The following is a 19,258-nucleotide window of genomic DNA, read 5'->3' on the forward strand; positions in this document are numbered from 1 at the left end:
AGCTACTTACACTGATATTCATTTCATACATCTAAAACTTATTAAATAAATACTATGTTTTAAAGAAGTAATTGTTCATTTGTAAAATAATCTAACAAAAATTACTGAATCGATAGAGTACTATAAAATTGAACCGAATATACTGAATTGTAGTAAGTATGGTACTTGCAATGCTACTCAGAATTTCAAAGTTCACATTTGATTTATTGATTAGCTCATAAACCTTGATATATGCTCAATATAGCAACCATACCGTAAATCAATTATATTAATAATCCGTAGTGAACACACACCATGTTACACATATATCTGTAATAATTAATATAGCCTCTTGTTTAAAAAGAAACACAAGGACACTTCTAAGTAAGGTTTTGGTATTTAAAATATAAATGGGGTAAGTATATGAATTATGCATAAAAATCGTATCTTTTTTACAGACCTGTTTTCAGCGCAATAAGTGGACTATCTATTATTAGAGACTAGCTTTCCGCCTGCGGCTTCGCTCGCGTTTTCAAACAAACCCGCGTAGTTCCCGTTCCCGTGGGATTTCCGGGATAAAACTACTATCCTATGTATTAATCCAAGTTACCCTCTATATATTGTGTCCTAAATTTCATTACAATATAATTAGTATTTGCGTGAAAGTGTAACAAACATACATACCTACATGCACATATACATACCTACATCCATCCTCACAAACTTTCGTATTTATAATATTACTAGGTAGGATAGTATCTATTTATGACTGCTGATTATACCATGTTTCAACTATAGTAATTTTTATTGCTGAATCAAATTATGAACGACTGTTAATACTTGAACATATTCAATATGTAGTTTTAACTGAAATAGTACAATCAAATTAGATAGAGATCAGAGAATAGAGTTATACATGTAAGGAAATTTTTAATAATTTTTTTATTGTCCCAAAATCATCCCTGATCTAGAACACATCCCAATATTCCGCAGCAGCCCTAGTTTTTTCCTCTGTAGCTGTAAGCAACACGATTGTATCGCGGATGCTCGGAGCGGCCCATTTGTCAACCTTAGCCTCGCACCCCGCACCCCCGCGCCTCCACAAAGAAACTTGGAAGCTCCAGCTATTCCTGCCGCCCTGGTGTTTTCTGTGCACTTGTACTAGGTTGTTTTTTTGTTTTAATTCAATGTATGGGTATTTTCATTGTTATTTTATTTAAATTAAAATAATTTAGGTAGGCCAAATTATGAAAAATAGCAAGCACGTTCTCAAAACTTTGGCGTATTTTCCCAAAAAAGCCAACCAACAAAAAGTACAAAATCTCGAATAGACGATACGCCTGTTAATTGCATTAATTATTTAAATATAATATTATATCACATCGTTGATTTAACAGGGAAAGTTAGGTTATCATTTATGATAATATGTCATCTAAAAGTTACAATTCCTTTACTGATAAATCAAAATATAAAACAGTTCTTATCATCAAACTAAATACAATTTTCTCTATCACACTTATCAATAGGTACTGTTTGTTATACGTACTAACTTATTATAATGCTGTCAGTGAATAAATACAAAAAAAATTAAAAATCTTGCCATCCTTAAGAAAACCTTTTTTCTATCGAAAATACATTACGTCATACACTTCCATACTAATTGAGTGATCCAAAATAACTTGAAAATCATTAAGATTTGACATTAATTAACAAATATTTATTTTTGTGCCCAAATTGAAGTCCTATTTCACAAGGTTATAGCAAGGAAGGGATTATATTACTTAGGCTTATTTAAGATGGCCCAAGACATGTTTATCGGTTAATTAAAGTTTTACGTTCAAACAAACAAGTGCTAGTACGGTGTGCATAAAAATGTTTTCAACATTTCTGTGAACTGAAAATTAAATGCTGTTTTGTAAAACTCACTAATAATTTACGTTAGGCTTTTAAATTAGTTCAATAATTAATTAGGTACAATAAAAATTCAATAAATGCAATTTTAATGTATTGATACGAACTTTTATTTTAAAACAACTAACTATAATAAGAATTAAGTTCAGCACAATCGATCCATTTAAGGAAAATAATTTTAATCTATATTCGAATCAAAATATAAACCTACAACAATAAAGATAACAAAGTAGATCACCAACCTCCATAGCTTATTCTAAAAAAAATGAACAGCAAAACAAACATAAACTACGAAAACAAGTATGTAGTTACTAATTTTTTTTTTACAAAAGGATCTTTACAAAAACTGACCACTCTAGGTTACTCTCCACTCCTTTGGTTAGTTAGTGGAATAAGCACGGAAAGTCACGCATTTTAATAAAATCCACAACCTATTTTGCCAACCGTACACATTCAAAATCACCTGAACGGCACCGGCCTGCGAAACAATAAGGCGAGCGCACAATTTATCCGCGATCCCGATTACACCCCCCTCCCCCCTCGCACCTCACTACCCCGCTACCCCACCCCCCCTCACCTTCGTAATTGACTTTATAATGGACAAACCGGTAATGGGTCTAAACACTTGAAATTTATTGGTCTGAAATAATTATATTTGATTTTGGGTATCATTAAAATGAACTAAAATAATTATAAATGTGTGTGTGTCTTCCGTCTGTGAGGCTAGGCAAAACAAAAGCACCGATTTTGATGAAATTTGGAATGAGGATAGTTGAAAGCTGCAATTAGTTTTAATGAACTTTTTGTTTAACATGTAGGTATCAAATGAAAATTATTTATCACTTTACCAAAAAAACGTAAAAAACCCAATTTAAATATAGAAAAAAGACACACACCTGACTGTGCAATTAAACGTATTCCAGATGTTCTCAAACTTTTACAATAAAGACCAATCATTATTATTTTCACTTTTTTATACATAAATACAATATATTCTGCACACCTGGCCAGTCTACGTAGGTAATCAATTGATAGCTATGGTCAAGTTTTATTTATTTCTAGTGCACATTTTACTTAACAATAACTCTTCTTTCATAAATAACAAATTTTAATTTACAATATTTAATGCAAGAAATGTGTAATAGAGCTTTAATAAACTTTTTAAGTTTATATATTACTAGCTTTCCGCCCGCGGCTTCGTCCGCGTTTTCAAAGAAAAACCCGTTCCCGTAGGATTTCCGGGATAAAACCTATCCTATGTCCTTTCTCGGGTATCAAAATATCTCTATACCAAATTTCATGCCAATTGGTTCAGTAGTTAAGGCGTGATTGAGTAACAGACAGACAGACAGAGTTACTTTCGCATTTATAATATCATAGTATGGATTACAACTAAACTAAACCATGCACACATACATATTTTAATATTGTGCACTTTAAGCACTTCAAAATTCACGGGAAATCTGCCAACAACAATAACCATCACATATTAATAACTGTAAGGTACCACATCAGGATTGTCCGATTGTGTATAAGTAAGTATGTGTAACTGCCCTTGTTGTAACTTGTAGTTGTAATAAACCTAAGGGTTTGGGTTCCCCCAACGTATTAAGAACTAGTGCGCAACTATTTTGTCTCTCCCATCAACTCTATGGGCTAATAAAAAAAATGTTGTGTGGTTTTATGAAACCACGGTAAAAGTGAAACTGTTCGAACGGTTCCGAACACTGCTTTGTCGGTCGGTGTAACACGCGACATGCGCTACACAGACCAAAAAGTTTGAGACGATGTAATAAAAGTTTCCCTTTAAAAGTCTCCCGGGAGTTGCGTCGCTACGTGCGCGCACTTTCTTACTACGCTTACTACGCGCTAGCTCTAACTCTATTGCTCTTTCCACCAAAGACCTAAAATCATCAACCCATCATATTATGTAAGTATACCGCCGATTATCCGAACGCCGATTAACCGAATCGAATTATTCGAATCGGTCCTAAGCATATAAAAAAATGGAAACCAAGTAATTTTGGTTTTGCTTTGTTGTAACAAGTTGGAAAAGGTAGCTAATATGTATGTAAACACGTATTGGTATGCAATAAATGATTTGAATTTGAATTTGAATTCAAATATTTTGCAACAGTAATTGTTGAAAGTTGCGCTTTTTAAAGTATATTCTGTGTGTGGCACTTCGTTTTTCTTAAATACCAGTCTATGTCCAGTTATCCGAATTTTTGATTAGGTATTCGAATCGACCCCGGTCACAATTAATTCGGATAATCGGCGTTCTATTGTATATTAAACACACAAGGCATCATTTTACGAAATCAGCTACAGCTTCAAACAGGTCAGTAGAATGATCACAGAACCGCTGCGTCAGCGTTCCAGCACAATAAATCCATGGATCCTCGCTCAACGGTATTTTAAGTTAAATCGAGCAGCTATGACGTCGCTTGCTGTTTTGCTCTGAACGTTCCACGTAGTGGTTAAACAAAAATAGTTTAATAATTATTGTTAGGACTGAATTATGAACACACATGATATAATACAACAAATTATTTTACACTCTTGGACTTAGGACTTTGGATGGACATGAAGCTTTGGACTTTGGACGGACATGAAAGCAGTCCTGGGTTCGAATCCCAGCGTAAACTCGCAAAATGGCAATATTAGGTCACACTGCACACAGTTTCGCTATAACATTATAGGAAAACCAAAACGTTATTGGAACAGTTAATTTCTAAGAATAGATTCGGCTAATCTTATTCAGACACTCATTTTGAAGTGAACCTTCTCTAGGCGCTTTGAGAGTAAAATTTCAAGGTCATGGCAATACCGTCACGCCATGGAGCAATGCGACGATTTTGGTATCTTTGAATCTTGCCAAAGTATCACTTCTGACACGTATGCTCGGCACACACGATCTTATTCTTTAATATTACTTAATAACTGTAGCAATACAGCACTACTCCTACGCCGAATTATACCATAAAAAACAATAAATCCTCCTAAAATTCAGCATACATTGCTCGCGTCCTAAACAGTGCAGCGTACATTGCCGAAAAACAACCGCAGCCTACTTCAGCCGGCGACATTCATCACGCGACCGGAGCACGATCAGTCGCGCGACTAACGGCCGTGTCGATGTCGCACGGTGTAGCGTCAGCATACATGTAAATCTATATACTAATATTATAAAGCTGAAGAGTTTGTTTGTTTGAATGCTCTAATCTCAGGTACTACTGCTCCGATTTAAAAGATTCTTTCGGTGCTAGATAGCCTATTTATCGAGGAAGGCTATTATAGGCTATATATCATCACGCTAGAACCGACAGGAGCGGAGCAATGCGGGTAAAACCGCGGGGCACAGCTAGTAATAAATAACTAAAATAACTTTATTTGTCTCTCCACAACAATATTATTACATTTAAACTCAAATGTTAATTATTTAACTAAATTTTTAGAAATACTTGATCGTAACAAGGCAAAATGAATATGAAGTAAAGCGAAGTTGGTAGGTGGTACCTACTCTTTCGATTAGCTTAGTAGCTGATTGGCTCTGTTATATGTAAAAAAATAGCAAAGCCTATATAAATAAATTTAAGTAGCTTAAATTAAACTAATCCTCACTGGGTATATAACAAAAGTTAAACTAGCTAAAAAAATGTGTGCGTGTACTAGTGTACACACGTAAGAAGTGAAACTTCTTTATGACCTTATTTTTCAAAAAAAAATTACTACATGCAACTTTACAGAAATACGTCGAATCACGCGTGGTAGGGATAAGAAAAAGATGGCGCGTAACGGAACAATGTCACACGTAACGAAAAAATGTTACACTAAATTTTTTTCCAACCCTGATAAAGAAGTTTCACTTCAAATATTGGAAATATCTTTGCAAAAGTAAATTAAGATATTATTTTTTGATGTCCATACAGAAAAGCAAAGGACACAGATTTTTTTACGTTGCGTCCATACAAAAAAAAAGTAGCGACTGAAGAAAACCAATTTATTTGCTGTCGCTACATAATCAGTTTTCGTGGACACCTGAAAAATCATGGTTCTACATACAAACGCTTTGCGGTCAGCTGATTAACACGCAGTTGACGAATAATAATTATACACTCGCTTACCGGGAACTACCCGCATACTTGTAAAGTGCAGCACATTCAGCACATAATGCATAAACATCCTTGTGCTTTATTGGAAAATAATGATAAAAAAACGTGTGGCACTCGGGGACTGCCGCGGTAAAGCTATTGCATGCTATGCCTTCAAGCCACACCTCCGCCCGTCGGAGTGGGGAGCGTGAGGTTTTTTCGTTACGGAATTTCTAGATTCGACTCGCGCGCTTTTTGTTTTGATCGCATGTTTTGTTTCGACTGACGACATTTGTGTGAATTTTCTACGGATATCAAGATTTATAGTCAGTACCTAGATAATTTAGTTTTTAGATTTGGTTAGGTACCTACCTTCCAGGTCAGAGCCAGGGTAGGGCAAGCGCCCCTCCCTGCCCCACCGTGGCTACGCCCATGAGATTCGGTCCCCGCGCTCAAGGCCTGCGATAGAAGCTATGCAATAGCTTAAAAATAATTAAAATATTCGGTTAAACAAAGGGCAAAAACAGGTAAAGGGTGGTAGCATTTGCTGAATCCTGAAAATTTGAGAATCAGTTGTATGAAAGCATGTTGTATGAAAATGACAATAACATACAAAATGATGAATCTAAATATCTTTATTCCTCGACGTTTGACTAAACATTCCTGAGATTATCGCGTTCAAGTAAATAATCAAACAAATTCTTCAGTTTTATAATATTAGTTTAGATATGGACGTGAAGCATTTCTTTATGGAGCATAGTAGTAATATTAAAAACTAGCGGTCCGCCTCGGCTTCGCCCGTGGTACATATTTCGCAATAAAAGGTGTCCTATGCTCTTGTCAGGGTCTAAAGATTGTTTGTGCCAAATTTCATCAAAATCGGTTCAGTAGTTTATGCGTGAAAACCTGCATACATACACACATACCTACATACAAACCTTTCCTCTTTATAATATTAGTAGGTAGTTATTATAGATAAAATATTTTTACGAAATGAAAGGCATAGACATCCAAGTTAGTATTTTCAAGCTTACGTCTATAAATACAAATTTATTTATAAACGCACATTTGAGTAAAGATGATAAACCATACCGTTTTGCACCAATTGCTGAAATAACCACTGCCTCTTTCTCTCCTCAACATTTCATACGTGATTTCATATATCTCCATCCCTCTCGCACATACGTGACTGGCCATTCTGATGGACGTTTGACAATAACATTAGTTTTGGAGGGAAATGCTCTGATTGGATTATTGAAAGATGTCCCGTGATTTATGGTGTACTTTTGTAATGTTTCCATTGATTTTCCTTATCGGAAAACTTTGGTTTGTACACAAACATGCAGCGTAATAGATTAGTTCAGTAACTAACATTGAGGTATTATTATAGAGAGGACACCACGAACAAAATCTGTGTAACAAGCGCGGCGGCACCGGCCGGCTAGTCAGTAGACACTTTGTAGATATTCTGCCTTTTATTACTTATAAATTAAAACCAATCAATGTAACAAATAAATATTGTTTATCTTATTAAAAAAATATGAATAAAATTATCAATTAAAACCAATCAATGTAATGAAAAAAAAATGGCTTGAGACGATTGACTCTAACTCGTGTTAGAAATAGTTTATTAGAGATGCCCTCTCTAGTACGTAGTACATGGTAACTCAATGGTAACTAATGTATACTTTGAAAATATATTCGATTCGAAATAACTACTTATTACTTTGAAAGTTAGTCTATGAATTAATTAATTTTAAATTAGATGCCAAAAATATAGTTTTCGTGAATAGTAAAAATGCGAAAATTTGATAGGTTGATGGTTTTTTCATAAGATGTGCTATTGCTATTTTTACATAAAAATTATTGAAAGAATTTATGGAAGTGTATGGATATGAATCAATACCAGGAATTAGAATAACATATTTCGTATCATTACAACAAAAGTCTATACTATATGATACTATAAAAGAAAAATATCATTTTATTGTAAAATTTAATACAAAGTGTACAGTGTACAGATTAAATGAAAAAAAAATTGGTTGTCTGTAAAGTCGGTTTACTGACGATAGTTGAACGTGACAACGGCCTATTGTGCTTCTTCAAGCCTACGTGGAACGCCTCAGAGCGAGGTAACGCCGCATGAGTCATGTTTTTTCGTGCGTGCAGCCGGCTATGGAATTATAAGACGTTGTCACTTGTCACGTCAAAAATAAGCAACCGAAACATAAATATTCCGGAACCTCCGGACCAAGAAGCTTATATAATACCTAGGTAGTTAGTTAGGTGTGAAAGGGATAAAAAACATACAGGCGTCATTCAAGGTCATATTTTCTTGTTATAAGTTAATGTTCATACTGAAATCTCCAGTGTATTAGATATATAAGCTTCTTGCTCCGGACAGTCTATTTAAGGTTGATGTTCCGACCGTCCCTCCATACATTTTTGATTACCTCTAAACACTTAACACAGACACTATTTCTTTAAAACTAATCATTTTATCACTTCTCTATAATGAAATGTGTGCGCGTTCGACCTTTTTAATCAATAATTTACAATATTTACTTAGAAAAACAACAGTAAAATACCGGAAAAATTTGACACTTCTACAGTAGTGTGCGTGACTTTTGCCAAGCGAAACACGACATAAAGCACGACATCTAGCGCATAGACTATATACTTATTACAGATCTAGCGCGTCAATGTCTAAACGAAAGGCGATGTTTAGACATTGACGCGCTAGATGTCGTGCATTCGCGTTCGTTATCTTATGCATAATGAGCATAATTCTAATAAATCAAAGTTCTGTGTAAAAATTGAGTAATTTCATTTCCAATCGTTCAAAGAAAATAACAATAAAATAAAATAAAACTAATGACCTTAGAAACTATGTTTTTTTTTATTTATTACTCATTATTGTTCGTCCGTCGTAGGTCTGTAAACTGTATTGTACACTGAAGGTAAATGGTACTGTAGGTACTTTAGTTCGGCGTCGTCGCTCGTCGGCTTGATATAAAATTACATTCTTGATTTCATTGACACGCGCTATGATTTGCGCGCGGAATTTCTTGTGTTGTGAATTTATTTTTGTATGCTATGCATTTTAATTGATTCAAATTGCAATGTTTCTCTAGTATGCATTTGAGACTATATTGTAAATTGTAATAATTGATCGTGGGTATAGTAATTAATTATTCTAATAACGCAATTAGTAATATATGTATTTTCGGTGGGATTCAAAACAAAAAATTGGCCCGTGATTTTTATGAAATTTCACCACATTGCAAATCACATCAATCATAGTTCATACACATGTATGACGAAAGTGATTAGTATTGTGGCTAACATTGACTCATCAGTTCATCACTGAAACCAGTGATAAATCAGTACCTATATCATATTGTGTTTGAATATTTTTAAACAATGATATAAGTATACAATTATTATAAATCGGTAAACTATCAAAGTAATCACAAACTTGCAAACATTGGTAAAATGTCCAGTAGTTTATGAGCCTATTCATTACAATCAAACAAACAAACAAAGTTTTCCTCTTTATAATATTAGTGTAGACAAACACTATGAATACGATCACGATTCACGAATGCAAATTCGGGGATTTTCTAATTATTGCTAAATAATAATTGAATTCGTTTTGAAATACTCTATAATTTTTAGTGTATAAATAGACATTTATAATGTGGTGCTCATTTTTAGGGTTCCGTAGCCAAAATGGCAAAAACGGAACCCTTATAGTTTCGTCATGTCCGTCTGTCCGTCTGTCCGTCTGTCCGTCTGTCACAGCCGATTTACTCGGAAACTATAAGTACTACAGTGATGAAATTTGATGGGAATATGTGTTGTATGAACCGCTACAAAAATATGACACTAAATAGTAAAAAAAAGAATTGGGGGTGGGGCCCCCCATACATGTAACTGAGGGATGAAATTTTTTTTTTCGATGTACATACCCGTGTGGGGTATCAATGGAAAGGTCTTTTAAAATGATATAAAGTTTTCTAAAAAACATTTTTCTTAAAGTGAACGGTTTTTGAGATATCAGCTCTCAAAGTCGTAAAAAGTATGTCCCCCCCCCTCTATTTTTATAACTACGGGGTATAAAATTCTAAAAAAAATAGAGGTGATGCATGCTAATTAACTCTTTCAACGATTTTTGGTTTGATCAAAGTATCTCTTATAGTTTTTGAGATAGGTTGATTTAACTGTAATTTATTATATTTGCTGCTACGGAACCCTTTGTGCGCGAGCCCGACTCGCACTTGGCCGGTTTTATTTTTGTACTGCTAACGCTATTGTAGGTACCTATTTTCGTTGTTTTATTTCAAGTGAACACGGCCATACAATTTTGTCACGAGCCGCCTATGATTGTAGGTACTTTTGTTAGGCTCCTTCGTCGTCCGCGTCGCGTCGGCTCGAAAGTTCTTGATTTCATTGTCACGCGCTATGATTTGCGCGCGGATTTTCTTGTGTTGTGAATTTATTTTTGTATTATTATTATTTTTTATTTTTTTTTTTATTTTATTGATTCAAATAAAATATTTCACTAGTATGCATTTGAGACTATATTGTATTATGTATAATTTATCGTAGGTATAGTTATTCTTATAACGCAGTTATATTTTCGGTGGGACAATTTGACCCGTGATTTTTCTGAAATATCACCACGTTGCAAATCACATCAATCATACACACGTATGACGAAAGTATAGTGGCTATAATTGACTCATCAGTTCATCACTGAAACCAGTGATAAATCAGTATATCATATTTTATTGTGTTTGAATATTTTTTAAACAACGATATATACAATATTATTATAAATCGGTAAACTACCAAAGTACTTCCGAATTTTCAGACAGACAAACAAGTAGTTTGAACACGCAGTTTTCTTATACTAGTAGCAAAAATCAAAACCATAATATTATGTTTACCTACTATATTTTACTAAAAGTCGAGTGCGTCGAAATCGTAAATAATAATATGTTTTTCACCTTCCTGGTTATTTTCCCATAGTAAATAGTGTTTTAGGTTTGTTGTTGTAGGTAGGAATAATAATAATTATTCTTACATGTTGGTTATGAAATGTATATTGAAATAATTTACTTTTACAAATCATTAGTGATATAAGTTTTGAGTGAAAATGCTTGGATCAGCATAATATTATATGGTACTTCAAATACATGTTTTGATAAAAAAAACAATAGCGTAATAAAATAAAACTGCGTTTTATTGTAATCAATGTTGACAATTTTAAATTCCAAAATTATTGATCAATAAAATAGTTTACACCAACAAATATAACTTTTATTTTTATAACAATCGTTCATAATATAAACCGTAGCAGGTGGCGTTTTGAAGTTCTGTCTACTCATACAGAAAAATGGAAAACTTGTTTTTTTTGTAAACAATTTATTACTCATGTTGTTTGGCAACTCGAAGCGTGGTCGTCCGTCGTAGGTACTTTTGTTCGGCGTCGCGTCGTCGTCCGCGTCGGCTTGATATAAAACATTCTTGATTTCATTGACATGCGCTATGATTTGCGCGCGGAATTTCTTGTGTTGTGAATTTATTTTTGTATGCTATGCATTTTAATTGAATCAAATTGCAATATTTCTCTAGTATGCATTTGAGACTATATTGTAATAATTGATCGTGGGTAGGTATAGTAATTAATTATTCTAATAACGCAATTATATTTTCGGTGGGATTCAAAACAAAAAATTGGCCCGTGATTTTTATGAAATTTCACCACATTGCAAATTATATATTATACAATTACAATTACAATTATTATAAATCGGTAAACTATCAAAGTAATTACAAACTTGCAAAATATGCTTTTCCGAATTTTCAGACAGACACACAATTTTATTAGTTTGTTTTAGCAAAGTAGGTACCTATACCTATACGCTTACGTCGCGCGTCGCGTCGTCGAAAACGGTGCGCCCAGAAACAAACATACCTAATTCAGTTACAATCCTTTTTTTGTTCCGTAATTTATTGTATTTATTCTAATACGATTTTTTTTATTCGTCGGCCAGTTCTACTAGGTATAAAAAGATAAAATTGAAATATAATTATTGTAGCGACAGCCATATTATGTTACTATGTTTTCGTAAATATGTTTTTCACCTTCCTGGTTATTTTCACATAATCTTATCTTCTTATATATAAAAATGAATCGCAAAATGTGTTGGTAAGCGCATAACTCGAGAACGGCTGAACCGATTTCGATAATTCTTTTTTTATTATATCCCTTGAAGTACGAGGATGGTTCTTATAGCTAGAGAGCTAGTTAGTTTAGTTTTAGTGCAGTGGCAGTGTAAATGTTGTTGTTGAGGTTATGTAAATTTAACACTTTAGTTAACTACCAAGATATAAAGAAATGAGGATAGGACACAATAACTATTGGTTGAGGTATTTATAAACTCATAATATACTTTTAAAAAAATCACGTTTTAATAAATTTCTAGAATTAAATTAGAACAGCTGATTCAAAATAGCCTAAAAAATCTTAATAATAATAATTACGCTTCACAGCAAGAAGAAATGTACCATATGTACCCGCACAAAGTCGATATTGTGTTGCCTACCGTTCGACTCAATGGCTAGGGTTGTAACTACCTTTAATAATTATTACCAAACTAATAAACCGAGTGATGCGAAATAACCATAATTCTTTTAGAGTTTGATAAAATGATCAGGCAGGTATTTTCTTTAATCCTCTGAATTCTCGGTTACTAAATTGTATCGTTGAAATTATTCTTAATCGCGTAAATTTAATAAATAATCATATGGAAAACACTTTTCATTTGTTTTTTTACTTTCACGCCCAACTACTATACAATAATTACGTTGTTTCGGTATTTTGACGAGAAAACGCAGGAAACATCCGTTGTATCATTTTAGATAGATTGTATATTTTGTATCTGTAGAATTGAAATCAAAGCTATGTATATGTTGTCTCCATTCTTTTCTTATCGGATTGTTGATCCCAATGCGAATGCGTCACTTAAATTTTATAAAAGACAATTAAGAACATCAAAAATAAAGTGATACGTTAATATTTCACAGTGCAATATATTATGTAATTAATAATAATTATATATTTATGAAAAAATAATTACATCAGATTTAATAATAGCAATTGTTTTGAATGTACATAATATGAATAAATGATTACATCATAATAGTAATAATCACAATTGTTTTATTTCCCATTTGTTGCAACCCTAGCATATTTTCATGTAGCAGCAGAAGTACCTACACTGGCGGCGCGGCGGCATCGTGCGACATCAAAGGCATTGCCTTACTAGGTAAGTTTATAATGACTCATTTCTTTTATTATATAATTTACGTTTTACTTTTACAGAATCCGATTCAATGGATTATGAAGACGAGTCACACAACGCCATTCGATAGTGATGATGAATGAACATTTCAATAAATGCATGCGTGTTTTTTTATGTTGTTTTGTAATTGTTAATTGTTTCTTAAATAAAGAAATAAACTAAATATTTAAATGATGATTTGTTATTTGCAACACAACTTTATATTTGAGATTCTTTACAAATGTATATTTAGTTTTGTATCATCAAATTTATAAATTTTATTCCATAGTTTTCAAAATTAAATGTAAATGACCATAAAAACATTAATAAAGTAAATCATTGATGTAAGGTCAGGGAACGTAATACATATATACATCTGACCATGTAGAAGCTAAGTCTTGTTGACTGCTGAAGTCTGTAAAGTTTTGTTGTCTGCTGAAGTCTGTACGCAATGAAAATGTCTGCCGTTTCGAAAATAAGTTTTTAAGACCCTAATAAATAAAATATATGAATGGCAGATCTGGTCAAATACTTTCAAAATTGTATTTTTTTCAGCACTTTCATAAGTGTCTGCCAGAATGTTATCCGCGTGATAATGGTCTGCCATTGTTATTTTCCGATAGTAATAATAATCTATTTTCAAATATCAAAATGGCAGACGTGGTCAAATGGTTTCAAAGTTCGCCAAAAATTTCCACCTGTCTTACCTAAGCGCGCGCCCCGTCCACCACTCTGGGCTGTGACTCCTCATCTCATGTATAGGGGAATCAACACACAAAAATCCAGGTCTGGTCAAATACATACAGGTAGCTTTGCGCTAGCTCTCTAGCTATTACTTCTTATGGAGAGAAAACGTAAACATGTACCACGGGCGAAGCCGGGGCGGACCGCTAGTAAATAATAAAATAATAAATAGTGTATTAGATATTTTGTTATTGTATCTTGTATACCTACGAATAATTATTCTTACGTCTTGTTGGGAAATGTTCAAATACCTACCTATTGAAATAATTTACTGTTACAAATCATTAGTGTTATTAGTTTTGAGTGAATAGGCATGGATCAGAAATTCAGAATATAATATGCTACTAACTACTCAAATACATACATACATGTTTACACAACAAACACCACTGACCTCTATAACTATAAGTTATAGAGGTCAGTGACCGTCAGTGACAAACACTATGGATACCTACGCTCGCGAATGCAAATTCGGTGATTTACTAATTATTGATACCTAGTCATTGAATTCGTTTTGAAATAGCCTGTACTTTGTAATTTTTAGTGTTATAGACATTTATAAAATGTGGTGCTCATTTTTTTGTAATAAATCATCCCGAACGCTATTGTATTTTCGTTGTTTTATTTCAAGTGAACACCTATACAATTTTGTCACGAGCCGCCTCTGGCCTCTGGGTGAAATAAACAAGTCAAATGATTTTTGTTCTAATTGTATTTTGGTAGTAGTTTGTTTAGAATTTACATTACCATTGTTTAATTTTTATTTTGTATTTGCAGTAAAATAAAAAGATGAAAAACTTCAGTAGGTATATTGTACGACACCTCACTCTGAATCGCGCTAGCGAAATTTTTTCGTTACAGAGCACATATACAACTTTCGGACAATCTTCATTGAGGCCGGCCGGCAAATCGAGTATGTCGAGAAACTTCACTTATTCGATGGAGGTATTCTACCTTCCTTCCTCCACAGTTGTGGGACCCCGACGTGCATTGAACACGCAGCTTTCTGATACTAGTAGCTAAAATCAAAACCACAGATATGTCTGTGATCAAAACCATAATAACATTTTTACCTATTATTTTACTAAAAGTCGAGTGCATCGAAATCGTAAATATGTTTTTCACCTTCCTGGTTTTTTTTCCATAGTAAATAGTGTTTTTGATTTGTTGTTGTATGAATAATTATTCTTACTTGTTGGTTATGAAATGTATTTTGAAATAATTTACTTTTACAAATCATTAGTGATATTAGTTTTGAGTGAAAATGCTTGGATCAGCATAATATCATATTTGCTACTTCAAATACATGTTTTGATAAAAAAAAAACAATAGTGTAATGTAGGTAATAAAATAAAACTGCGTTTTATTGTAGGTAATCAATTTTGACATTATTTATTTCCCAAAATTACAATAAAATAGTTTACGCCAACAAATATAACTTTTATTTTTATAACAATCCTACTTCCTACTAATGCGAAAGTTTGTGAGGATGTGTATGTGTGTGTTTCACGCAAATACTACTGAACCGATTACAATGAAATTTAGCACACATATAGAACGTAACTTGGACACATTGAATAGGTTTTATCCCGGAAACCCCACGGGAACGGGAACTATACGGGTTTTTTTTTGAAAATGCGGGCGGAAAGCTAATCGTTCATAATAATATAAACCGTAGCAGGTGGCGTTTTGAAGTTTTGTCTACCCATACAGAAAAATGAAAACCACAGGAGATTGCCCAAGTGACTATGGCACTTGGTATCGCAATCAAACTTATTGTGTCAAGATGAAATATAGCTCAATTTAAAGCTTGATGTTAGTACTTTTAGATATGATTAAAGTTTTTATGTAAATATAAGCCGCAGTTCGCGACAATAAAAATAAAACAATAGTTTTATTCAACACTTCAAAAAACTACTTAATCGAGTTTAAACTAACGATGAACGTTAAGTTTTACATTTATTACATAGGTAATATTTTAATTTACAAGACAAATGTGAAAAGTAAATCGTAATTTAAACATTATTTCAAAATAACATCGAACAATGCGTCGAACACATTCATTTGACATTTCAAATAGAAACTATGACGTTTGCAAGAGAGATAGATATAGGTATGTGTCAAAACAAAACTTTTACTTTTATTTCTATTTATTCGGTATAATTACAACTTAATAGTGATAAATATGATCATTATAAATACAAATAGGAATTAACAATATCACGAACACGTGACACAACTAGTATTTTACCGATTCCATACGTAGTCATACATGTTTCAAAAGAAAAACTTTTACTTTTACTATTATTTCAATTTATCCGGTTTAATTAAGACTTAATATTGATACATATGATCATTATAAATACAAATAGGAATTAACAATATAACGAATACGTGGCACAACTAAAATTTTACCGATACCACCCGTGGTCATTCTCCTTTGTGGGTCATTTGTAACAGGATGGCGGTTCTACAGCGAAAAAAGAAAAATGATGGTCAGAACGCTGATACCGGATACCTTAAGATACTGTAATATAAAATATTACTAGATTAGATAAAATATTATAGGTAGTATCTTCACCGTGTGTGACGCGCTTTACATTCACGCCATCTAGAGTTAAATCTTTATCATTTTTGTATACGTCTGTGTGTGTAAACGACCCTGTATGCAATGACAGATGTTAAAACGCATAATTTTACCGAATTGGGTGGATTTTAAGGCAATGATATAACATATTTCAATAAAATATAATATTCAGTAACCGCCATGACTATTCCTAGGTTTGATGACTATTCCAATTACGCAAAAACTCAAATAAACTAGAAATGTAGAATTCAGCGCCATCTAGCGGGATATTGGCTGGGAACAGATCGTTGCAATCACCTTAAAGAAAAAACAAGAATTGACACTTACGCGTTGTCTATGAAAAAAAAAAACAAGACGTCACTTTTAAATGATCTATATTCAAATGTAATTCGGTAAAGCGCGCCATTCTCGGCGCGACGTGTATGTTCGTATAGTCTGTCAGACGGGAGCTTTAAGTACATTTCCTTCATTTCGAAATTCCCGCTCACAATCATTGTAGCAATTTTCCGGGGCATCCGTCGTGAGAGGCCGCGGGGGCGGTAGTTTAAGAGCTAACTATAAACTAGACTTTACATGTAACTTAATTTTATTTTGGAATGTTATGTTTTCAATTATTGGACATTATCTAAAACGTGCTAAAACTGTATACCTATAAAGTGTATTTAAATCAATGTAGTGATCACTACATAGTATAAAACAAAGTCGCTTTTCCTGTCCCTATGTCCCTATGTCCCTTTGTACGCTTAAATCTTTGAAACTACGCAACGGATTTTGATGCGGGTTTTTTTAATAGATAGAGTGATTCAAGAGGAAGGTTTATATGTATAATAACATCCATTAAATAGTGGAGAAGTACTGTTATTTTTGAGGTTTCTAATGTGATGTCGTAAAAAATTACATTTTTTCCGCTTACATTGCAAACGCAGGCTGAACCCTACGAGTTTTATCAAAATAATGTACTAAGTATTATACACATTGAAAAGGTCTACAGAAAAGTCCGCGATGGTATATGTCTATCTCTTATGGATAACCCACAATAACTTTTTTTTGTCATTTACTTTTTACGACAAATAATGGCTTATTTTCGATGCGATTTTAACCAATACAGCATTAATCCTTAACCAATTAAATACCTTGAATACATTGTTCATTTAATATAGATCTATATGGCCCTTTACACCGTATGATTTAAGTGAAAATTTTCGAAGATATTACAGATTTAAAAATTGCGGGACGTAGCGTTTGCGGCGGTACCGGCCGTCCGCCCGGCTATCTATTTTATACCCGTGCCACAGCCCGTGCGAAGCCGGAGCGGGCCGCTATGTTTTTATATACAACGTTCAGAGTTTCTCTGTAGTGTATTTAGTATCTGCATTGCACCCGTGCGAAGCCGGGGCGGGTCGCTAGTACTGTTATATTATACTAAAATTGCGTTTTTGTATTAAATTTAGTTTTTAACTTTTAATTGAAAATGTTTTAAATTTGACATTGTTAAAAAATATGTATTATTCAGCTTTATATGTATTAATCATTATAATATTTGACTAGTCACTAGAGTATCAAACATAATTGTAGCGGTTGTATATTATAGTCTTAATTAATGTTATATTTTTTTTTGTATTAATGAACAAATTGTATTGTAAATTTGACCTCCCTATCGCATTGGGTAACTGTAATGGTAGGAATGGTTGTATATAAATAAATAAATAAAATAAAATAAAACTGTTATAAAACTAACATGAAAGTTATTGCATTAATTAATTTTTGAAACCATTCACTTCAATTAAATTCATATTTCATATATCAATTTTGTTTATAAATTAAATAAATGTTGTGTGGTTTTATGAAACCACGGTAAAAGTGAAACTGTTCGAACGGTTCCGAACACTGCTTTGTGTAGCGCATGTCGCGTGACGGTCGGCTGCCGAGTAGGTATACCTACTCGGCAGCCGCGATACACGCGACATGCGCTACACAGACCAAAAAGTTTGAGACGATCTAATAAAAGTTTCACTTTAAAAGATAGGCACATTCATTTACAACAAGACAAACAATATTAATTGATATAATTGCAATTAATTGATTGAATAATTTTTGCTTACTTAAAATTCGTATTGTTTAAAATGTTATTTAATCAGTACTTTCTTCAAGTTTTAATTGACTTTCGAATGCGCGATAGATTTTAGTGAAACCTTTAATTGTAACAATTTATAATTTAGCTAAGAAAGAACTGCAAAATCACATCATATCAATTAATACAATATAGTTTTTTCCCCGAGAAAAAATACTACCCAAAACCACATAAATTAGATACAACAAAAACAATCTATTAAAAACTTCATCCAGCTCTCAGTCCACAGGGTGGGGGTAAAGTGGGGGTGGCAGGAGGCGGCCGGGAGCCCAGTGACGTCGCTTGAGCGTGTGAAAATTACATTCCGAGAGCGCCTCGCATATCTATCACTTGCAAATTTAACTTTAGTTTCTGAACGTTAGTGTAACCATCCACTTTAATATAACCCGCTTATGTACGATCACGTGAATGTCCTGCTTTATTTTTAATCTGTGGATTAATGCCGCAGATAATGTAGGAT

The sequence above is a fragment of the Colias eurytheme genome, chromosome 18 (genome assembly GCF_061535395.1).
Source record: "Colias eurytheme isolate Ceu_HAF_F1 chromosome 18, ilColEury1 Martin Lab GWU primary, whole genome shotgun sequence".
Taxonomy (NCBI): Eukaryota; Metazoa; Arthropoda; class Insecta; order Lepidoptera; family Pieridae; genus Colias; species Colias eurytheme.